Source organism: Strix aluco, unplaced genomic scaffold (assembly GCF_031877795.1).
Source record: "Strix aluco isolate bStrAlu1 unplaced genomic scaffold, bStrAlu1.hap1 H_1, whole genome shotgun sequence".
In the NCBI taxonomy this organism is placed as follows: Eukaryota; Metazoa; Chordata; class Aves; order Strigiformes; family Strigidae; genus Strix; species Strix aluco.
This window is the reverse complement of record NW_027436666.1, coordinates 206175-231277: the sequence shown is the minus strand read 5'-3', so window position 1 is coordinate 231277 and position 25103 is coordinate 206175. Positions and strand designations below refer to the sequence as shown.

The window sequence follows — 25103 nt, the reverse complement described above, 5'->3', positions numbered from 1 at the left end:
CAAATGCATCTTTAACTGACTTTGTTTATATTTGTCATATGTACCTGCTGATTCAGTACTCAGAGTCAGTTTAGTAAATCTCAGTGCCATATTCTCATTTTGCTTCAAAATTAACACTTGAAGAGACACACAAATTAAATAACAAACACTATTTTCTTTATACAGCAGTATAATGGCTAAAGTACTTGTTATTCTTACTGTGAATTTTCAATGTGCTGATATATAACTCTTAGACTGTTAAAGCAAAATATCTGTCCTGCAAAAAATAAAGGTTGAGATACTGTCTTTCCAATACAAATACTATACTATTCAATACTATTTTGGCAGAACTAGTCTAGAAGTAGTTAATTCAATGCAGATCAAGTCCTTAGAAGTAAAATGGTGTTAATAATTACAGGAAAAATTAGATATAGTTGCATTTAAACAAATGCCACATGAAACACATTCGACCATCTGCTATGAGTGTCTTAGGGTCGGATGTTGGCAGATATTGCATAATCATCTGCATATGACAGATAATTTTAGCCAAATCTAAATAAAAAACATGTTCTGATACTTCTGAAGGAAAAAAAAAAAATTAAACCACTTTGCAAACTTACCAAGTATCTGAAGTGCTATTTAGCATTAATGCTGGCCGAATTCCATAAAAACTATTGTGTTATAAACACAAAAAAGAAAACACAGCATCCTTTTTTAACTGTTTTCTATGTATATTGAAAGACACATTGTTCTGCCCAGAACTTCTCATATATTTTATTCCCCTAAACATTTTAAAAGCAGTGACTCAGAAAAACAATTAACTCATAAAACACTCTTCTACTCTTCAACCACTCTACAGTACAAGGACTATTTGCTTGTATAGCTTAATGCTCTGGGAAGTAAAAGATATGGAATACCTCTGGAAAGGTTTTCTGAAACAGAAAAATATCTACAATTGGCAAATGTTGCCCTCATAGAACATGTGGCAAAGTTTCCCAATTTATACAGAAATTTGTGCAGTCATATCCTATTTAACTACATTGATTTACAATTCATTATTTAAACAGTGCACAAAAAAAAAGACATGGACCTGCTTGAGTGGGTCCAGAGGAGGCCATGAAAATGCTCGGGAGGCTGAAGCACCTCCCCTGTGAGGACAGGCTGAGAGAGCTGGGGGGGTTCAGCTGGAGAAGAGAAGGCTCCGGGGAGATCTTAGAGCGGCCTCCCAGGACTTAAAGAGGCTACAGGAAAGGGGGGAGGGACTCTTGATCAGGGGGTGTAGGGATAGGATGAGGGGTAACGGTTTAAAACTGAAAGAGGGAAGATTTAGATTAGGTGTAAGGAAGAAATTCTTCCCTGTGAGGGTGGTGAGACACTGGCACAGGTTGCCAAGAGAAGCTGTGGCTGCCCCCTCCCTGGCAGTGTTCAAGGCCAGGTTGGACGGGGCTTTGAGCAACCTGGTCAGTGGAAGGTGTCCCTGCTCATGGCAGGGGGGTTGGGACTAGATGATCTTTAAGGTCGCTTCCAACCCAAACCATTCTATGATGAAAAAGTGCACTACAACAAAATGCTATTAGTACTGAAGGTCATTCTCTAAATAATACTATGAAAAAAATGTTTTCTAAAGCTACCTTTAAAATTAAAAAATGAAAAAAAAAAGGAGAAAAAAGGCCAAACAAACAGCAAATATTGTTATCAAAGACAATTGGATTTTATAGTACTTATTCTAAATACATGATGGAATTAAAATTGACTGAAGAGATTTGATTTTACTTAAATACATTGGAACATCTGAGAAGGAATAGAAAATCTGGTAAACAAGATAGCTTAGAAAAAGAACAGCCCTTCAGGTCTGTATTAACTAGAAGGACAGCATTCCTTGTCAGATGTGATCAGGTCTGTGCAATTAGCCATACTGGAATGCTACAGCACTTTCAATTATGCAACTGCTCCAGGGAACTAACATTTGAATCACAGACTAAGTGAGGTGGGAGGGAAGGTCTTGAGGTCTCCAGTCCACCTTCCTTCTCAAAATAGGGTTAACTTCCAAGATGAAGCAGGTTGCTCCACATTTTATTCAGTGAACTTCTGCTGAACTCCAAGGAGAGCCCCCAGCGTCTCCAAGCTGTTCCTGAGCTCACCAGCCCAGTTGGGATTCCTCGGGTTGCAGCTTGTGACTCCTGGTTTTTTGCTGTGCACCTCTGGGATTATAACCCTCCTTCCCCCTCCTTTTTTGGTAACTGAACACACAACTCATCCTAAATAGTGCTTGCAATCCTTTTAAATAAATGGTCTGTGGATAGAAGTACACAACCTAACATAGTTTTATTTATGACCTAACACAGTTCACTATTTGATTGTTCCACTCATTGGTCTAAAATATTACTGAATCACTACAGGGCTCAAAACAACTAGTACTCATCCCACCAACGTAAACATTTAAATGAGGAAAACTAAGTTTTCAATACAGTGTGCATGCTAAGCTTCTTTTCACATGATCTCTTCTTGAATTTCACAGCACAATTCATTTGCTAGTCCTGTGCTCAGAGTATTATTTTCAAATACACCACAAGGTCAGGAGCACTGATAGCCTCTTAAGGATATTGACTCGTCTACAGTCCAAGTAAGATCATACCTAGTTTCCTCTTAAGAAAAACAGTTCTCCTTACCAGCTTGCATTTGTGAAGAGAATAACAAAACGGTAAACACATATAGCCTAATGTAAAGAGTGCCATGCTGGCATAAATATCACAGACTCCTTTACAGTCCTAATACAGGCCAAATGCATCAACTAGTACTTTTGGCCTGAGAACATCTGAAGTAACTGCTGGAATGTCCCCTATATTCGATACATCCCTGGAAGAGTGTTTCAAAGGAAACTGTGTTGCCCTTTGTCTTCTGAGAAGTAGTCTCCAAAACTGGCCTGAATATTCACTTCCACATAGAAATGGCATAATAACTAATATATTTGCATACTCTCTTTTTTTGAGCCTCCAGGAAGATGGCCATAGCCTAGTTGTGATGAACCACAGATGGACTTCACAGGTACCCAGTAAGAATCAGATACATCATGAGTTTATTCCTGACTTTGAGATGGATTTGTGATTGTTATTGTCTGCTTAAAACGTAAAATGAAAATGAAGAATCTAACTGATTCCTAAGAACCTCTTCAACGACTGTATTGCAAAACAGCATTGTAAAGTTTTCTGATAAAATGATACTTTTGTTGCAGAGTTTTAAATTGAAATACATAATGAAAAGGAACACACAAATGAAACATAAAGAGAAGACAGATTCAGACAGAAAAGGAAAGCAGAGAGAAGACTACAACTGATGTAACAGTTGGCAACTGAAGCGCACCAAATGCTAATGCTGTCCAGTGTTCCACAGGCTTTACACAGAGTGCAGAGTGCTAAAAACAAGACTCAAATTAAACTGCTATAGTAGGATGTGGTACTTTGCTAAAATATACACAGGACAGCTTAAAAGAACAAAAAAAAAAGTTTGTGGAAAAATGGAACAAAGAAACTTGCAAAGAGTTGAGAATCATGTCCCCAGAACAACATAATCTAAACATCAGCAGCAAAGATTGCTATTTGTGAAAACAAGTGACTAAAGAAACTTTAAGTTCAGCATCACTGGAAGAGTGTAATGAAACTGAATCAGTGGAATGGCAAATAACGCCAGGCAACAGCTTTGGTATTGTTATTTTGCTTTGGATAATTTTACTGCAAATAACAGCTTAACTCCTACTCATAACAACTACCCATTAGACCAAAGGCTATTACTACTGTCACCTGTGAAATCTTTGCTGTGCCAGACAAAACTCCAGAAGTATTCCTTACAAACAATGGCATCACTTCTATTTAAATGTGTTAAAAGGAGAGAAATTCACCCGTTTGTGAACTAAAAAAATTAAGATGACTTTCTGTGACATTCAGTCAACTCCCATCCTACCCACACCATATTATCTACGGAGAATCACGACAACCCAATCAGACAAATAACAGCAGTCAATTTTGAGCTGTAAGATCTAACGCCTGTATTTCAGTCACCCTCACTCCAACTGGCATGTATGTAATCTGTACAAGTTCATTATTAATATTATTTATTGCTAAGCAGTACAGGACGATCAGCTGCAGCACCAGACGGGATCATTCACGGATACCAGGTACTGTTAATTTCTCACATCTGTGTCTATCAGTGCTTCAAAAATTCAAATGTCTCTTCAGCGTGACAGCTCATTCCTTACGATAGAGCTATTTGACTGGGAGGAACACAATGAGGTGACTGCAATTCACTTCTTCCTCCATTGGTCTAATAAACTCTCTGAAGAAAGTGCATCTTTAAGGTACAAACAATCATGCAGCTTCACTGTAGAAAGCTCAATTCTGCCACTAGTTCTAATTTTTGGGTTTGGACTTTTTTCTTTTCTTTTTTTAGTATTTAGAATTTAATTGTTATTAACCACAAAGAAAAGAGATAAAAGGAAGTATGTGCAGTGAGTCATTTATTAAGCCAAAAGCAGTATTTTCTCCTTTCCTCTGATTTCTTTTCCTCCACCATACCTTCAATCAACATAAAAATAGCAACTGAGTTATGTGAAAACTTAAAAAAACAAACAAAAAAAATCCACATTTGTAATAGTTTTAGAAGCAGATTTCAGACACCAGACGAAACCTCCACTTTGTGTTAATTGACCACATTTCCTTGATATCAATGAAACTGCATCAGCTTACAACCTGTAGCTTAGTTTAGGCACAACATTGTCCTGAATAGATACATACAAAATCATGTCTTAACTGACGATATAGAATATTCTTTAGATAATGAGAATCAACAAAAGGCAAAACGATGCTGTAATGAATGCATCAGTTTTCAGTGAACGCATCTGAAAAAGTCCTCCCCAAGACCAGTGGAAAAATAATAAAAACAGAAAGTCCCACCACAACACATTTTGACCCCAATTATCTTTGTACTCACATATACTCCAGCCACTTTGCAAGGAGTCTTCAAATCTGTTGAAGTGGTTACTGTTTATTAAATCAGCTTAACAGCGCACAGGGTAATTGTTTTTCATGTGCAGATTGCTGAAGACATTTCACTTTTCAAATATATCATGATTAATTGATGTATAAGCTTGTTCTAATAGTGATTCATAGCTTTTTAACTTCTACCCTACTAATGTCACAAACATGAGATTAAGAGTCATACAGGATCTTTTATTTTCAGCTCTTTCAAGGTTAGCTCCTGCAATGTTGAATCTTAAAGTAGTTTTTCTGTGTCCATTCCTCTGATTTAGCAAAGTAGGTCACTGTCACCTCAATACCTTCCTTTGATTCCACCATCTTGTCTTTTATTTAATGACTATATAGTGGAATGATCCTCAGCGCTTTCAGTGCAGATTAACTCATACAAGACTGTCTGCAGTAAAAGGAATCTGAACTAGTACTTTCAGTGAGAACCAAGATAAGAGAAAACCCTATTTTACAAGTCGTATCCCACTCCTCAGCAAACATACTGATGTTTTTGTGTTCCATATTGATAGAAGGTTTGCACGTCACTTATATTTGGGGTGAAATTTCATCTTTAAATGAAGTGTTTTTGCTAACAACAAGATAGTCAGCTACAAGAACATACAAATTTTATTTACTACAGCAAATACATAATTATAAAGATCAACATAATGGTGTTGGACTGGAAAAGCTTTTTTTTTTTTCACTGCACTCAAACTAATTTTCTATTATAGTTAGTTACAGTTCTTTCCAAGACACTGCATTGAATGGTGCACCTCTTCGACAAACAAAGCTTATTTTAAAGAACTATTTGACTGTTGCTCAAAATGCACAAATGTATAAATGCAATTGCAATTAATTTCATTATGACATCAGGCCACTGATTAGAATTCTTCTACTACTGTCACTAGTATATCCAATACACTGAAATATATCTCTACTAAAAAGCCCGAGACTCTACGCTTACACTGAACATCTAGTTACAAAGCTCTCTAGAAAACAGGAAGATGTATGTCACCTGAATACTGGTCATGGAGTGTAAAGCAACTGTAATCCAAGGCTGAGTGCCAAGAGAGTATTGTCATTCTACTTGTTCAGGGAACCACATGGCATCCAAAGCTGGTGGCTTAAGCCTTCTGAAGCCACCTCTGCTCTCAGCAGCTTTGAAGGTTCAGAAAAACTTTCAGATCTCTTTCCCTTGCTGCTTGTTCAAAACAAAACCAAGAAGGCTTTATACTCTCATATGACTCCTCTGCTCCTTTTCACCTCTTCCTTATATCACCTTATTTCCTCCCTTTGTCCACATCCCAGTTACTTGGAGTATTATTGCTTTAAGCTTATGTAAATGTGATGTAGTTATGTATTATGAAATTATCTGGATTTCATAAGAGTTTAAGCTAGTATGTATGTAAAAGATGAGGCAAAGTATGGAAGAAAGAATAAGGCTCAGAGCCATAGTGATTGGTCTACAAAAAATAAAAACAAACCAGAATAAATAAAATAAAAATTAAATGGAAATTAGAACTGAGATACAAACTGGTTCAACAACACAGTGATACTGAGTACCTTTATGACCTTAAACTTAAATATCTTTCTGGGAAATTTTTATCAACCTGTCTCATTAAAATAAAAATATTAGTTAAGGTTATTCTAACAAAACGCATTATACTTGACGTACAGAAAATTACTAAAATTGACTTCATGTTTTCCAGAGCAGGGGTGTTTTTATTTGGCAATACATTATTTATGTACGCTTCTGAGAGTCCTGCAAATTGATATTGTAGAACAGGTAAACACTGCACTGACAGTGCTTCCCATACCTCAGTTAGATACATTACACTGAATGGTGAGAAGGCAGCCTGGATCTTTGGCCCATTTTTATCTTAGCCTTTATTTGAGAATAACAGTGATAATAATTGTGAAAAACACAAGCTACTTTTGCATGTAGGCATTTCTGAAGTGGTGACCCAGAAAGTAACATTTCCAATTACCCAATCCTACTTAATAAGCTATATTATACTGCTATGAACATTAACATAATTCAAATTACTCAATTATTCAGAAAAACTATATTTTCCCTAAGCAAAGTAACATTTCTACCTGTTTTTTGCCTGTAGACATTGGAAACAAAAGTGAATTCTAAAAACAAAGACAGAAATGGATGAAACTGTAGAAGATCAAAATAATTTAATAGGTTATCATCTCAGGGGAAACTAAAAATCAGCTCTGAAACAGATTCACCATTAATTTATACGATTTGACTATATAACATAATGTTCAAATCTGGGACACAATTTAAACTGGGACAAGTAATCATTATTTAACCTAGATTCTGTACATTCACCTCAGACATCTAATTTTTTCCTAACAGCAAATATTCAATGACCTGCCACAAGATACAGAAGAAAAATATTTTGAAAAGTATAGTATTTTCTTCTTTTCATATCAAGCTGTGCCACAAAGACTATCATAGAAGAAAACTGAATGGGACAGCAATATCTAGAAAGGGCTTACATCGTTAACAGCCACAGAAAGACTGAGATATTAAAAATTAAGAAGCAAAAAAAGAAAGGCTATGCTATCAATACCTTACTGGAAATAGGAAGCAGTATTTAAAATAAACTTGCAATCAACTAAGGAGTTTACAGAAAAAAATCCTCCGTCTATGAGAGCACAGGCTACAGCACCATAGCTTAAAAAAAAAGATGACGATGGTGATAAGAATTGAACCCAATTCTTACAAAGAATCACAGATGAAATTCTAGTTCACGTGCACTTAAGGAGAACATGACCGGGATTTGGCTGTATTAATTTTCCCATATGGTTTCATGTGTAGGATCAGAACCACAAAACACGTGACAGGGATACCCAAACAGAGGTGCACAGTTACATACACACCAGCTATCACTCTTACACAAAAACTGGTCACTGCTTTGGCAGGAATGGTTCAATAAAAACGCCTAACATTTCCGATACATTTCTATATATTATATATATGTTCTATATAAATATTTCCAATTGTTATAAACTGCCTTGGAAAGTTTAGTCCAGCAACAGTCACCAATCAATAGTGTGGGCTTTTTAATTTTTTAGAACAAGCTCTTTTCTGTGGTTTCCCAATGTGGTTTACTAGCAAAACACCCCAAACTTTTATAGTCCCTGAACGTTGCATGAAGCAGCTGGATATTTTGAATAATTTTTTGTGGGACAGCCAAGCACAAAGCTCTTAAATTTTCTTACAAGGTAATAACACCATTTAGAAGAGAGCTTCTGTGTGCTGCTGACTGCTTCTCCAGTGCAGATGGCCTTCTCTGTCACCTGCGGTCAGTTCCTATTTCACTCTTACTGCAGTTCCCTTTCCCCTTTACCAGACAGCACTTATGACCTTGCAGTCATTGTGGATTCTGAGCTCTCTCCTGAAGTACCCATCAATCATGTAATTAAAGTCTTTTACTTCCACTTTAGGACTCTAGCCAGGTTGAGACATATGTTACTTAGGCATTTTATTGAAACATTAATTCAGTGCAGACTTTTGTTTATCCCATCATGATTACTGAAATTTTTTTATCCACATGTCTTCCAGCTATCGCATTTTAACACTTACTGTGTGTACAGAATTTAACAGTTAGAGCCCTTGACACTGAAGTCTTCCTATTCTATTTCCCTCATGTTAATTAAAGGTACACTGTTGTCAGTTGGTTTAAAAATCTAGGTGGTGGAGCTTTGTTCTGAGTTATCTCTTTTTTGATTAGGCCCTTGCCAGTCACTTTATAATTAATGTTTATAGTGACCACCATCAGCTGTTCTGTACTACAGAGGGCAAAAGGAGTGGGAAAGCTTCTAAGGAAGAAAAGCTCAGCTTCTCTATGGCCACATCTTGCATTGGCCATGTACGTTCTGTGAACAGATTACATGGCACACGTACCTGTTGAGTAAAGATCATGGGCATCACCCAGCAAAAGGTCAAAAGACAGCGACGTACACATGCACAGCTTTCAAAGTGCCTGTTGTCTTTACAAAAGCAGAGTTAAGTGATGATGAATCGATCCTCAGAACTACACTGATAGTCAGGCTGGAAATTATGGCCAGAGGTTATAATAGTGGATTTACGTACAGCCAGATGTCATACCTGACAGCGTATGGCAATACAGATTACAGGGTGCTGTCTCCAGAAACCACAGACTAGACTATTGCATATTACATATATGTCAAAATACAAAAAAGGAATAAACACAAAAAACCCCTATTAGATTAGGACCCCCCGAAATCTGCTCTTTATTACACTAAAGCTGACCAACAGTGCTCTGCAAACATGAGGAAGTTTCAACAATCATTTAACAAGCAAGAGGAAAGAGCTGCTTAAAACACAGCCTCTAACATGGCACAGGCGCTTCAAGTCAAACGAGGGAGAACTATCGTCTAAACCTTCTGCATTTTTTACATATAATGAAACAATAATTATTTAAAACAAACTTCTAATCAAACAATTATAATATAAATTCGTTTTTTTAAAAATGCGGGGGTTTGACCACTTCTAAATGTAAGCTAGTACCGGTCAGGCATGTAGGGAAATCAATTCTAATTTTGCGGCAGGTGAGCACTACTACATTTCTTTTTTCTATCTCTGCCTTGAAATAAGTTCACGAACCAACATCATGGAACAAAGCAGAGGAAATGCATCTTTAAAATACTTTGGCATATCAGCTCAACTTGTGTTTACATATTTTTTCCTAAAATTACCATTTTTAGAGTTAACATTAGAATGAAAAAAGAAAGTTATTACATTTACAATGAGGAAGTCAACATGTAAAATGATATTTCATGGCTTTTAAAACAAAACAAATAATCCAGAGTGACTTTACAAAAGGGTGCCAAAGACAAGGACAAAAAGACTCGCTGGGAATCCAGTTCACACTGACAGAAATCAATAACACAGGCACTGACAGCACACAAACACAATACTCTACAATGGAAAACATTCTGACAAAGACAGGGATCTATAAAGAATTTATGTTTTATACCTAAAAGTTAACATGCCTTCAGGTTTTCTCTACAGCAACACTCTTCCTGGCTTTGTACTATCCACACTTTTTTTATCACTTTCTGACCTTAAACTTTAAAAGCAGCATTTAATGCAGGAATAAACGGCAAGATCCCTTGAATTAAAGTTAACAGTTTTGAGATGAGGATGAAAGTCAGATTTGTCTCACAATTGTGGGGCAGTTAGGTGTCAGAGCTGTGCCCATGTGCACTCCCTCCCTCTCCCACTGGTCACCTGCATTATAAGAACTCAGCAAAACAACCACGGAGGGAGTCTCACCCGCTCCAGCTGAAGATGCTGTCACCAGGCCACTTCCAAAGGAGACTCACCTACTGGGCAGAGACTGAATCCTGATTGGATTCCCCATGTGAGCGTTAACATACGCAACGATCCCAATAAATTAGTGGGGGGCACTTGGGGTTTTATCTTGTTAAAACGTTAACATGATAGCTTTTTCCCATCTTATGTTTCGCAAGGTAATGCAAGTAACCCTATATCTCTTTCAGCAGTTTGCTGCTGAAAGGATGAATTCCACTCTAAAATGGCCTACAAGAGTTCTGACATGAATTTATCAAGTGGCAACCACTCAACTGCAATGTTATGTTAAAATAATTTTCCATTTATAATAAAATATCCACTCAACCTCATACTTTACTTGATGGCAAATACTGCCGAAAACAGCCTAAAACTCTTCAGATTTTATGCCAGATTAGTATTAAAACTGAATGGAGCCCAAGAAGAATTTCATGTAAGCACATCAAATCCCAGCCCTCCCCACCTAACCAGGGTGCAGACATTTTCCTGTTGGTTTATTCATTTCATATTTTTCTAAGGACATGGTTTCCATGAACATATTTCAATGGGATGTGATGAGAGTGCCACATGTGGAGTTACTGCAAAATCACTTCTTCAGAAGACAGAAATTTGTATTGTCTTGGAACCAAGCAATATATGAGAAACAGAAACTAACTGAATTTTATAATTCTATATTGAAAAAATAATTCTCTAATATTTTTCTTTTTCAATAAAATACACAATTGCAGTAATCACTCAATAAATTCTACAACATAGTATCAGTATTTAAATGCACATTAACCTGCTCTCTGTCTGTAGATTATTCTAGAAGAGAACATGTTAAACGATTAATCAGTCTGAAAATGTAACTTACACTGTATGACGGGCATATTTACTTTTCACAGCACAAGTTCCTTTAGTATTTTGTTAAATTTCTTTTAACAAATTAGAGCTCTGGAATGATGTGTTTCCATTTTCTCACATTCATTTAAACTGAGAACTTTGTGATTTTTATTCAACACTTTTCACCTCTTACCATCAACATCATAGAACGAGGCAGACCACACAGTTCAAACAACATCTGCTCGTTCTGAAAAGATACTGTCACTTGAACAACAAACAGACCTTATGAAATACATTTTTACTTTGAATAACAAAGATCATTTTTCACTATTTGTATGCATACTGTGATAACTACCTGAAGGAATAATGATAAAAAACAGTGCAGTAATACAAAGGAAATAATTACCCTAAATTATTAAAGAAACATAGTATTTATTGCTAGACCTGTGTTAAATATAACAATGTAAGTGCTCTGAATTCAGTAAAATTAGAGATTTAAGTGATAACTTCCCTAACAAGATGTTTTAATTCTCAGAAATACGTCACTCAAATATGAACTATGAGACTTTTTAGAAAATACATTTGATTTCCACCTATTGTGGGTTTGGGGTTTTTTTAATATGTCTGCAGCTCAGATATTGAAATTCATTTCAGACAGTCCACTTAAATACCTACAAATAATATAAAATTTGTTACATGGTAAAAAGCTCAGAAACTTATATTATCGCTAGGTAAATACTAAAATACAACACTGGGTTTGGTGGAATGAATTAAAATCATTGGACCAACATGTTCCATACTTACTCAATTCTTCAGCCAGTATGAAGCTTCAAAAGCCACGATTCATCATAATAAATAAGGAATAGGAAGGTACTGCCTTAAAATTAAAGATACAGCAAAGATGTCTCAAAACACTCAAAAATCATTATTGAAATACGGCTGTCTAGCTCCTGCAGTGCCTGGGTTGAGTTCTATGCTACTTCATCATGTCTCCTATTAGTCCTGATTTACCTTTCATTTGAAAATAAGGACGCTCAGTCTTCAGTGTGTAGTGCCTTATAATGAGGTTTCTGTTTCTGCATGTTTGTTTGGGGGTTTTTACAACTGTAGTAAACCAAGTCTTGCAGAATCAGAGCTCGTATTCTTCATATTCTGTTTCTTTTAAAACAATGTTTGGTACCATCTCCAAATTCTGCATACATAGCTAGAGCAAACTTTCTAGAAAATGGAGATCCAATTCCATTAAAAAGAAATAGCACTATGAAAAAGGTTTTCTCCATCGTAGCATTAATCATACCTACTAGCCATATATACTTAGAGCTAAATATATATTCCATGATCTGGAAATAGTAAATAAACTGGTTCCTTTCAATGTAGTCTAGAAAACAACCATATTGATCAGCTTATTGGTTTGCAAGCATTCTTCTAGCAAGTAGCATTGTAACAGCTACTGTTTTGGAAGAAAAAAGTAAAAATTATAAATTAAACTTTTAATTATTATTAATTGGAATAAAAAATTTAATATTAAAATTAGCTAAGACAACAGTTCATCACTAAGAGTCAACTTTAAAACACAACAAAACACAACATAAAGGAAGAGTAGGGAAAAGAATCATAGAATCCCAGGTTGGAAGGGACCTCAAGGATCATCTGGTTAACCAAGATATTACAAAGCAGGCTTTCTTGGTTTGTGAGTAGCAAGTCCAGCAGTACCTCATTCCTGGTTGGCACATCCAACGTTTGTATGAGGAAGCAGGCCTCTACGCATTCCAGGAACTTGATGGATGGCACATGAGCTGCTGTATTGTTCTTCCAAGAAATGTCTGGGTAGTTGAAGTCACCCATAAGAACCATGTCCTGTTGACCTGAAGCTTGATTAAGTGACCCAAATATTGCTTCATTGGCTTTATCACCTTGAATTGGAGGTCGGTAGCAGATGCCTACTGTAAGATCCCCCTGGGAGACGACCCCTCTGATCTTGACCCAGAGGCATTCAGTAGGGCTTCCACAATCACCGTAGTTGAATTCTACACATTCAAGGTTCTCCTTAACATAGAGCGTGACTCCTCCTCCTCTTATTCCCTGCCCGTCTTTACAAAACAGCCTATAGCCACCCATCATGATCCTCCAGTCATGCAAGTTCTGCCACTATGTTTCAGTTAATTCAATGATATCGTAACTTTCCAATTAGGCACAGAGCTCCAGTTCCTCCTGTTTGTTCCCAGGTGTGTGCACTGGTACGCATACACTTGAGGTTCCTTTCTTGTATTACCTAATCAACTTGAAACCCTTATGATTTTACTTTGGTTCCCATGATATATATTTACAAAAAAAAAAAAAAATCTTCAAACTACTCATGATAAATTGCAGAGAGAAAATAACAAGCCAGAGAAGTATTATAATCTCTCCATAGAAGATGCACAAGATTCAAAGGAATAAATCATATATGGCAGACGATTGACTTTTGTATGTTAATATATATGAATTTTGTAAAGTAAATGTCAGTGTGATAGCTGGCTGTACACACAGATGTAAATAACAGAACATTAGTGAGAGCAATTGTCATGATTTGGTATGTGATGAATTTAACTCCTTTAACTCCTTAACAACCTTCTGGTAAAAACAAATACTGAGCAATTATATGAAGGCTTCTCTTGCAAGTCATACTTCTTTTCCTACTTTTGTTTACCCATGCGTGATTTTTTATTTCATTAATAGCCATCATCCTTGTACTTGAAGAACATCTACATAAAACACAAAGTGATACTGAAGTCTCTATTGGCTTCCCAGCAGCCTCTGCATTTTCCCCTGGCACTGCCCTCAGTTGCAGTTCCCCTTAAATCATGTAACACGTGCCACAGTGAGATACTTGACCTTTTTTTGCTTTAAAGTGCGCAGTTCTACAGAAAAAGAATAAACTGCTCTTACTACAAAGCATGTTTCAAGAGCAGGTGCAAGCAGACCTGAACCTCTTTGTGGATTCAAACTGCCCAGATCGTTACAGTACTTGGCCAATGTAATCCATTTTGCTGAGACTGGAAATTATTTTAGCTAATTTACTGTGAAGTAGCTTTCTGTCTGTGAAAGTAAAAATTGATATGGATATAACAATTTCAGTTCTTAAGCATCAACAACTATACACATTTCTCGGAAGAGATTATGCATCTATTCTGTGACGCATCATGAACTGGAAAAAAAAAAGTCTGAGATTTTTCATGAGCATGTACAGTGAAGTCTTTTTAACCCAAATATGGGTTTTGAGGTCTATACCTTTATATGTCTCTGTGTGTTTCTTTTTTTCCTGTTATTCTCTAGGAAAGGGTATCAGAAAGGACCAGTAAGTTTCCTTGCTTTCTTTAAAAACTGTAACTGGATTAATTTCTTTTCTTTATGGGCAGCTATCTCTGAAAATTATAAACCTGTCAAATCTTGACTATTTCTGAAAATATAATTTTAATAGATAGTTCTTATTTCCTTCCATCATTTACTCTGCTTTTGCAAAGCTGCTGCTCAGTTCAGCTTATGGGGAGCCTGCTTGACCCTCCAAGAAAGGGTCTTTGACACTACCTACAATTAACATGGGTTTATCTAATTACTAGAGAATATGGCATCATTGCACAATAATCCCTGACAAATTGATCATTATCAACAGTTAACGACTACTTGTTAACTAATTGCCCTGGGTCAAAAGGGTGCCTGGGGAGAAAAACACTTTGGAAGGAAAAGTAATAGCTATTAACAGCCATAAGGTTTGGTTTGGGAGGTGCTATTGCTATTATAAATCCCCCAGACTACTACTACTAATGATTCTTGAAGAAGAAAGGCACTGTGTGGCTGGGCAGAAGTGGCTTTCCGAGTTACGAATGAACTGTGTTGATAACAATTATCTGCCGTTAAGAACGCACATGCTTCACCAATTAGAATGAAGAATGCAGCCCATTACATTTATAGTATTAAGTATATGTGATAGCTTTCCTAAGACTCTAGGAAAAACAATCACATTATACACACTACAGAGTTGTGAGAAAGAACAAGACTTAAGCAAAATCTGCAAAGCATAACTGATTAAGATACTGACTTAAAATCTTTTGTGAGCTTCAAATAAAGCCCATTCTGATGCTCTGTATAGCCAGTACTCCATGCATGGATTTCAGTTTACCATCACTGAAAACTCTTTCAGGGATGCCATCAGGCTACGTGCACTCTATTAACATCACTTGCTTCTAGTGGAAAAATAACAGAAGCACTTAACATGCTGATCACAAGCACTGAACAGGAAGCAGTAAGTGGATTGTAGGACAAAAGCTTGAATTCCAAACTTCAGCTGGCATATTCAGGTTTAGTGCAACACACCCCACCAAGTCTGGTGCCTACGGGAACTTCACATCCAGAGAGCAGATGCTCAGACCTCTGAGGTTCCTGAGAATCCCCTGATGCATATGAATTGTAGCCTGATTATCAAATATAAGACTGTACTTAAAACACATTTTTTTCCTTTAAGTGGATAAATCTGCCTTCACCACATCTAATCATTACCAATACACTTCTTGCCGCCATTCACTGCCTCATTATTCTTAAACAGACACTACAACTTTCAGTTTGCCCACCCATAGTTTCTCTATTCCTTTCAAATGAAAGAGCAATTTTGAAGAATGCCAGAACTACTGATCTGCCTTTCTTTTGTGGGTTTTCAAATGTTCAAACACCCCTGCTTCAAAAAGTACAAAGTTTGGTGGTTTGATTGTTCTGTACTACACTGCAAAAAGACAGCAACTTGAAGAAAGAACTAGCATATAAGAAAGGAAGAAAAGGCGATGGAATTTGCTTGTGTGGAAGGAGTATAAAGACTACCAAGGAAAGGGATGAAAAGCATAGAAATATCAAGATGGGCAAGAAAAGACAGCAAGAGTTATATTAGAGACGAACAATACAATCGAGAGAGAGCTTTCAGAGAGTAATAAATATATTTTACAATACAGGATCTTATATAAAATACAGGATAATGTATGTATTTAGAGAGGATTTTATACATATTTAAAAAAATCTACACAAGTTGGTGCTGCAACAAAAAGGAGGTTGGAGGTGTCTGGGTCATCATTGCTGTTGCCCAGGGTCATTATTGCTGTTGAGATCTTCATTATTCCATGGAAGGGAAAGTGCCAACAGCGTATCTGTATTGCTCTCAAGGCAGATAGTCACCAGAATGACAGTGTATATATAGATACTTGCAGGGAAATTAAGGGAAAGCTACTTAAAATAATTCTGTAGATTTGAAAAGAGCTTCCAAGTCCTTATACCCACTATCAGGTCTAAGTGGGTTTATATGGTTAAAGTCTTACTGTTTACCCTTTTATTCAGCATCACGTGAAAAGGGTCACAATAACTGATTACTAGGTATAGTCTATTCCAGAAGTGGATCTTTTGTTTTCCTCAGAGATTCACTCTTGCCCCACAAAGGGGCAAGACTGAGGAAAGAGAGGGGTGCTGTCAAAATATTCGGTTCTTCAACTGCAGAGAGGACACTGAAATCTCATCCCAGGTGGAAGGGGGTGAGGGAGGAGGAGAAGTCACCAGCTGCAGAACGCTCATGGCCAAAGGGCAGAACATCTCATGTTCAAACTATCAGATCAAGAACTCTCTACAGATTTTAATATCAAGAGATGCAGAACTGTGCCATATGGTATCCAGGATAGCTCTGGTTCCAAACCAAGATGGGTCAAGGAGGACAACACAAAAAAACTGACGTTTGGCCCTTTTGGTCATTATTGGTCTTCTGATCAAATACTTGGCTTCTGTTGAGATTTACATGGGAAGATTCTCTCCCACTATGTCTAGTATATATCTGAATGATCCAAAACACAAATCATTAGTAATTACTCACTAAAATACCATGTTTCATTCAGAAGTATGCAGAGATGATGAGAAACACTATCAGAGAGGCACTTTTTGCCCTCTGGAAAAGTAGCAGAGGGAGAAGGAGGAAAAAAAAACCCCATCCTAGCCAAGTGAATTGTTAGTGTCTCCCTGTGCAGATGTGGCAAATCCCTAGTGCACACACTGTCTATAAGGAACCTCATTAAACCTGAAGTGAATGTAAGAGAACTACTTGCCTAAAGCAGATGGAGAACACAGCTGGGCATTTACAGTCAACCTTATTTCTTCAATCTCTTAGCCATCATCTAGGGGAACAGTGTTGAGACCTTATCTGGAAAGGAGTTGAGAACCAGGGCAATAAGTTAAATTAAGCAAATAATTTGAATAATTTCTTTAATCTTTCACACCCAAAACATAACTACACAATGCAAACTCCTACTTTTGGTGTCATTTACTGATTTTGCAGATGATTCCGAGATATATAATCTTGTCAATTCATCAACATAAAAATTTATCAAGAATCCTGGAGATCCTGGATGAATGGCAAGTTTTTAGATTATCAACTTTCTCAGTTGCTAAATGTAATTAAATTTAGAACACTTAAAGCAAAAAATAATTAAAAAAAAAATCTCCTGAGCCTCACACTGTCCTTTCATGTCAATGTCAACTTAGCATGCAATACATCATCAAAGCAACATTACGTTGGTGATACAGAATTTCTGAGAGATGTCCTGTGTCTGAAATAGGAAGTTGAAAGCAATAGGGTAGAACAGAGGAGCACAACGTCTTCGCATTCCTAAAGACTGAGAAAATAAGCCTCTATTTTTTATGTTTTTAAGGGGGGAGGAAAAAAGACATGATAATGTTTTCTCCTAAAGACCTGCTAAACCAAAAGTAGATAAAAGTGCTAAAGTTAATCGCAGAGCTCTGTGGTACATAATTCACCTTTGTTATATAATTCACATTCATGAAATGTGAAACTCCTACTTATTTAGAAAAAAAACCACAAAGACACTTCACTCTTTTTCTTTACTCAAAGAATTTTCCCAGTTTTCCTTTAGTTGTCTCTGAAATAAAGGTCTTATATATTGCAAAGGACTCTTCTGGACTTATTTGGGAAGGACTTGGAATAGGTGGAAGCCGTATCTTATAGTGTCAGTGCTTGTTCGATCATGAAAGATTGGAGCATCTAGATTAGAAATTACCTGGGAAAAAAAAAAAAAGCATGGAGATCTTCTAACATGACGCAATTTATAAGAGATCATATATATCTATGATATATATTGAATATATACAGATATATATTGATATTAATAATAGTGGTAAGACATTGGCAAAGTTATTCACATTGGGAAAGAACTCAGAATTTTCAGTCTAATGCTAGAAATCTTATCTCTTGGACACTGCAGTCTTACCCAGCAATCTGTATATCCATCCCCTAGCTTCCATCAGAAATTAAAGATACAATTTTTGAAAGATAATCAGTACTTGTCATCTAGCCTTAAAGTGACAAAACAGTCTAAAACATCTCAATTCCATTTGTAGTGGCTGTCCAAATACTCTAGGCTTGTGGTAAATGTTGCTAACTATTTATTCCTGGTTTTAATCTGCTCAATTTATCTGTCATACAGAAACTGAGATGGGAAGCTTTGCAGGTCTTGGAAAGGAAGATACAACTGTTTAGATGGGACCTGGTTGGTTAGATTCATGTTTCACATATTCTATATCAGAGCTGTTAACATATGCATCCCCTGAAATAAACCGCTTTTTCAACAGTGATTTACATATGTGAATTCTATCAACACAAACACAATCATGAAAATATATGAGCTTTTGCCTTCCTCTTTCTGTTCGCTGAGCTCTGGCCAAAATGACACATTGTCATTTGTATCTATTTAGTCCATTCCTGTAGCTAGCCGTATGTTTCTGCATATCAAACAAGCGAATCAGAAGCGATACTTTGACAACAGTAATATTTTATATCCAAGAATCCTGCTTACCAGAGTATTTTAAAGGCATCACATGTTCATCAAAACAGTGCCAAAAGAACAGTAAGTACCTGCTGAGGCAGAAGGGGAAGTGCCATGTCAAATATTTAAGCATCTGCACATTATGTTCAATTTCTGTTGAAGTATAATTGCCTGGAAATTTTGAAAGAAAAGACAACTCACATACCTGGTGCTAGAGAGGAAAAGATATAAACTGCAGAACCATTCCCCTGTACTTGCATTGGTTCTTGCTTTCCCCAGATTGCACCCCTGAATCCTCTCGTATCAGGCCTTTGTTTCCAACTATCAAAAGTTCTACTGGGATACTTCCTGCAAGTGATTCAAACAAGTAACAAGTAACTGATGTGTTTGGTCAACAGTGTTACAAATGCCTTTGCTGTGTAACCATGTAATTTATTGTATTTGTGCCTGTTTTCTAAGTCAGGCTTGCTTTTAAAATTTTGTTGCCCAGTTGCCTCTATCTTGAGATGTATAATTGACACTGTAAGCACTTAGGGAGGAAAAAAAAAAAAAAAAAAAAAAAAAAGAGCATATGACCATCCCAGAGTGAAAACCTTCCAATGAAAGCACTCCTGGAGATGTAAAATACCTCTTAAAATGCAATGGATTTAAAACCCTGTGAATTCTGTTGAAAATATACCATATTCAAACCTCACCACAAAAACTATTCCTTCATGCAGAGCAGGTGATGTTTCAAGGCTCCAAAATTGCAAATTGAATGTTAATATTAGAATTTAATTCTATTAGCTCCAGGAGGTGATGGGAACATTGGGTGGAAGAGAAAGAAGGAGGTGTTTCTTCTAATGTTAAGTGCATGACAGAGAATTATGACGTGCAGGAGCAGAAAAAGTTAATCCAGAGCTCAGTCACCAGGAAGGCATACAATGTGACTAAAAGAAGTTTAAGAGTAACTAATGACAAGCAATCAGGAATTAAGATGTAATAGGAAGAAATTAAAAGCTTTCTTTCTCATCTCAGAGACAGCTCTGCATTTGATACCCAGCCAGCAAAGAAGATTGATCAGGACAGAGCATATTATGGCAAAACAACTGCAATATTACCAAGGTGAACCTCAAGTTTCGATTAGTACTTAGACTGAGTATGTGGGATTATCAAGATGAGAAGCCCCATTCATGCTCAGTCTTCTCCTGCAGCACCACCATGTAGTTCACTGCCCGGCCAGAGACACGCACCTCCAGGCTACCTGCCTCTCCTTCTCTGCCAATTTACTCAAGTGCTCAAAATGAGCACAAGCCCTGACTGCAGCATTCTGGCATTCTCTTTTCTAGGAAAATCTGGATGCCAGTGTGAATCTAGTTTCAAGGAAACCTGTCAAAAAGGAAAATTTCAATTCCCACCCTGAAACATATGCCCCTCTGCTAAACTTTGTAATGCTTCCGGATTCCACTTTTACTGAACACAATTACTGTACACAAACCACTATTTCATTATTTATGAATTATTTATGAACTCAGAGAACGAAGAGAATAATAAAAGTCACCTAAATTTCACCTCATTACTTTACTTTAACATGCTTATAAATGAGAAGAGTTTAAGAGTTTGAGAGGGGGCAGAAAGAACATTCAAACAAGCAGTAACCGAGAATCAATCTTCTTAACAGCAGATACCCTTCTAAGAACCTTTCTGATTACCTGCTACTAGAACCTATATGGGTCTGGAGTATTATTATCTATGCATCTCCATCTGTTTCACTAGAAGACAGCATGGTTTGACTTAAAACTCTCCAAAGAAACACAAAGAAAGTAGCTCAGGATAGCACCAGGTCACATACTTACAGGCAAAGGAACCAAACTTGGACAGAAGTCACAGAGTACATATATTGACAAGCGTCAACTCACATCACGATCTTGAGTCATGAGCTCAGTTCCTTGGAGAGAAGGGTTCCTGCCCTCCTGTGCTGCGTGATGGCTTGGTGGGCTTCAGGCTACCAGTAGTTGCTCAGTGTGCAGTACTTGTTCAGTGTGAAATTAAAATTATGATGATTTCATCATGGTTTTCAGACTTGAAACTACCCAAGCCTATGCTGACTGACAGGCACGCCATAACTGGACTACTTTCTTATCTCTGCCTAATTTCAGAAGCTAAAAACGGCACGTGTTTCTTTACTGGCACATGCCTTACTAATTTACCAAGATTTTATACAATAAAAAGTATCAATTTATGGTGCATATCCCTTAATCAACATTACTTTGTGCTGAAAAATGCTCTATGGTATTTATTACTTAATATAAGAATATAATAATATTATATTATAATAATTATGATATTAAAGTTTAAAACCTTCAATATTTTCTTCAGGCTTCAGTATCCAATGACAAAATTATCTCAATCCTTTGTTTTTTTTCAGACACAAACATTTCCTCAGTAACAGGCAAAGGAGATACCATTTACAATTTCAAATTGTATCAATTGTACTATTAAAGAATCAATACAGGATAAACATAACTGGTACGTACATAGAGTATCTTGGTATAAGGGTCAGTGAGTCTTATTTAAGAAATCTCAAACATGTAAATTCTGTCTGTCAAAAATTCCAAATGTTGGTTTCGCCAAGAAAAAAGCAAACACCTCCCATCATCACATCAGTGCTGTGACTGCTAATGACCTTCCCATTCACAATTTATTAAAAAAACATTGTCTAGGTAAGAGCTATAATAACAAAGTTGAGATGCTGCAAAGCCATGCAAAAGCAAGATCACGTAAGGAAAGTGTTTTCAGTTAGTGATACGCAAAATGTAAGTGACTTAGTACACTGATGCCCATTTCTATAATTTTGCTTACACAACTGTTCTGCTACATGGATTTTACTGTTTTCCTTTCCAGTATCTTCACACCCTTAATGTTATTTCTCAATATATATTCACTGCTAAAAATGCTTAATTTGGCTTTCTTCCCTACCGTGTCTGATGTTATGTATGACCTTGAATTGAATGCCATTGTAGCAAGCTGTCTCTCACCATGGGAGTTCCCTTTTTTATAGTGCTTGAGCACAGTATCTTTGATTTGGTAAAGCAGCACTTGAACAGCTTATGCAGCACTCAGTAATTTTCTGCAGCCACAGAGGTTTATAGTTTGTCCAAGCTTCAGCTGGAACAGCAGTATTTTACAGACACCTAATATCCTTTTAAGAGAGCACTTTTCAAAGTGTTTCACAACCCCTCAAAAGGTGACTAAGAAGGATACAGGTATTGCTCCAGCTACCTATAGTGGCAGGACCAGCAGTGCATAGTGAAAAGAATATATTCAGTTGGAATTACAGTCTCAAAGTTAAAAAATAAATAAATAAATGAAAAGGTTGGGTTTTTTTTTCCTACAGAGCTCCATACACTATGCTTGGACAACTCACTAGCAACAATACCAATACTCATGGGTCCAACATGAGTCTCCATTTTCCTCACCTAAATACAGCAGAGTATGACAAAATCCTAGCAGAAGGTGGTCTGACTAGCTGCCTTCCATAACTCAGTGGAAATACATACAACCCAAAATCTCTTTCCAGTGAAATTTCCATCTCAGTGGAATTACCAAATTAAAATAAAAATAATTAATGAAACAGTCCAGAATTTTGCTGAACTGTGCTGTACCTTTTATCTGAATATACTAATCAAATTAAGATGAAGTCTGCTTTGTGATGAAATATGAAATCATGCTTCTTGTATCAAAAACAGTTAACAGGATAACACGATATGAAGTATAACCGCAGTTACATGTAACTGAAATGACTGAGAAAATAGTTACAAAAAATATTTTCTTTTTTGTTTTCTGCTATGCAGTGATTATAATTCAGAAATAGATAAACCAGACCAAAAAAAAAAAAAAAGCAAGCAGTGGCTGCCTAGGTCTGTGTGCAGTCATCTCACTTGCATTTACATTACCACACTGGGCAATCTATCAGCTGTCTGTGCTCTCAGACACCAAGTATCAAACGCAACAGGGGCAACACAACCATGTCAGACAACTGTCTCTCTGCAGCAATTGCCATTTCCATTAGTTATCTGTGGGCTGCACTTCCTATTTAGCATGTTACAGGCAAGTACAGTGCCTGCTTAAGGGTTAAGCTTTACATCGTTCAATTAGGTCTTATTAATTTTGTAAACTCCATTATTAGTTGAAAAGCACTGTTCCTCAACCAGTCTTGCAATAGCTGTCAGTGACCACCAAAGCCACAAGCTTATCCTCACACCCCTGAAGCCAGTCAACAAGGGTACCCTGTACAGAATTTGTGCAATGCTAGTTATACTTGGTGTATACTCCTTTTCAGTATTTGACTGACAGATGGGAAAAAGCAGAGGGAGATCTGTAGCAATGCAACATTTATCTCTACTTCCCGAAAGTATTCAGAGGGAGCTAAAATTACCAACTTTCTGATATTCTGTATACTCTAGAAATCTCTGGGTGATGCTGCAATGTGTATTCACCAGAAAGGAAAAAAAAATAAAAGGCCAAACTACAAAGGATTTTTCTTTAAACATTAAAAACTATACCGAGGATGAAGAAGTTTCTCAAAAAATGAAGAGAACTTTCTTGAAAGTTTTCCATGTATTTATGACATTTTATTTTTAAATAAGCATTTCAAGGGATATATGAGCGACTTAGATGAGATACTTTAAAACAGTCTTGGCCTCCAGAATGTGGGACACTTACAATGTAAAATGAATTATACATCATAGAATGTACAGTAGACAAATTAATTTGCACAGGTTATCTACCTTCCAGCAGCTCCACAGATTTTCACGGCCTGTGCAACACTTGAAAGGTTTGCTACAGCCCACCTTCTCCCTCATCTCCCTTCTCTGCATTATGCCAGATTATTCTGTTATATAGGTCAAATTTTCATGCAGAAAAGACCCATATCTTTCTGTGATATACGAGGCCATAGATGTTAACTTTTTAAAGCTGTACCAACCCCATGACAATTATTTTAATTTCATGGAGAAGTCTTTAAATAGATCAGCTTAGTAAATGACTATGAGACACTTTCATATTTAAAAAAAAAACCAAAAAAACCCAAAACCCCAATCTTTCCACAGTGAGCTAGGACTACTAACACTGATTTTCAGGAAGCATCTGAAATCTGAGAACAATTTCCTTCTGTAGTCAAGCATGCCTATTTTTCAGTATTTGAGAAGTGCACACATGAATTTGCACATGCACTGTGTTCACTAGTGACATCAACCTGTCCTTAGGGAGACTGAGTAATAATAAGCTACTGAATAATAATACCTACAAATTAATAATTTTGCAAGTGAGACTTTAAAAAGTGTTAACAATTTCTGTAGTGCGCCCCCAGATTACATGGACACAGTTTAAGAAAAAATGAGTTTCAGAGGCTATAATTAAAACTGATGGTTTGGGTGAGAAAACAGAGGACAAAAAAAAAAATGAAGCCTTGAAAATTATTAACCCTCTTACCCCCCTAACAAATCAATAAACATTTGTTAATCTAACTGCAAAATTGGTCTTACACAACTGTGAAAATTACTTTGAAAATTTCTGACCTTGAGTCCGAGACATTAGTTTTTCCCAATTTGCTTCCAATTCTGAATATTCTCTTATTTGTATTAGATTTAGTGGTGAATATAGATCTTATTGTTTCATATAACTTTTAAAAACTGCTTAATTTCAGATTTATTTAATTTAAGGCTTACATACATTTATATGCTGCCTGATGTTTCCTCATTAGGTAAGCTGTCAACTCTCAACTGTTAAATTGGAAGTTCTACCGAAACGAGTATTTCAGGAGGAAAATATTAAATCTGTTACGTATACTGGAAAAATACTGTCCAGTCATCAGTTTTTCAAGAAACATAAAATATACAGATGGTCTGCTTCCTCCCACTTTGTGCATTTCGAGACACTGGATGCTTTTCACTTAATTGACAATCTGCTAACATGCTTTAGCATTCAGACTGAATCCAAAAAGTGATGTCCAGATGCAGAAATGTTTCAGCTGCAGGACTTCAAGGATTATAATTTTATGGAGACAGAATGTTGGTGAGATTCATTCAATAATACCCCCCAAAACAC

The 25103-nt window shown here is 36.6% G+C and overlaps 1 protein-coding gene and 1 long non-coding RNA gene across 6 annotated transcripts in view; both read right to left on the bottom strand.

Annotated features, from left to right (window-relative positions):
• Window positions 1-25103, bottom strand: part of LOC141919139 (RNA binding protein fox-1 homolog 1) — a 766805-nt gene that overhangs the window by 658206 nt on the left and 83496 nt on the right. The gene's annotated exons all lie outside the window — the stretch shown is intronic.
• LOC141919140 (uncharacterized) lies at window positions 17308-19277 on the bottom strand. Its single transcript, XR_012621883.1, has 3 exons — window positions 19222-19277; window positions 19047-19108; window positions 17308-17377 (listed from the first exon to the last, which is right to left on the bottom strand). It is a non-coding gene; the product is annotated as an uncharacterized LOC141919140 (long non-coding RNA).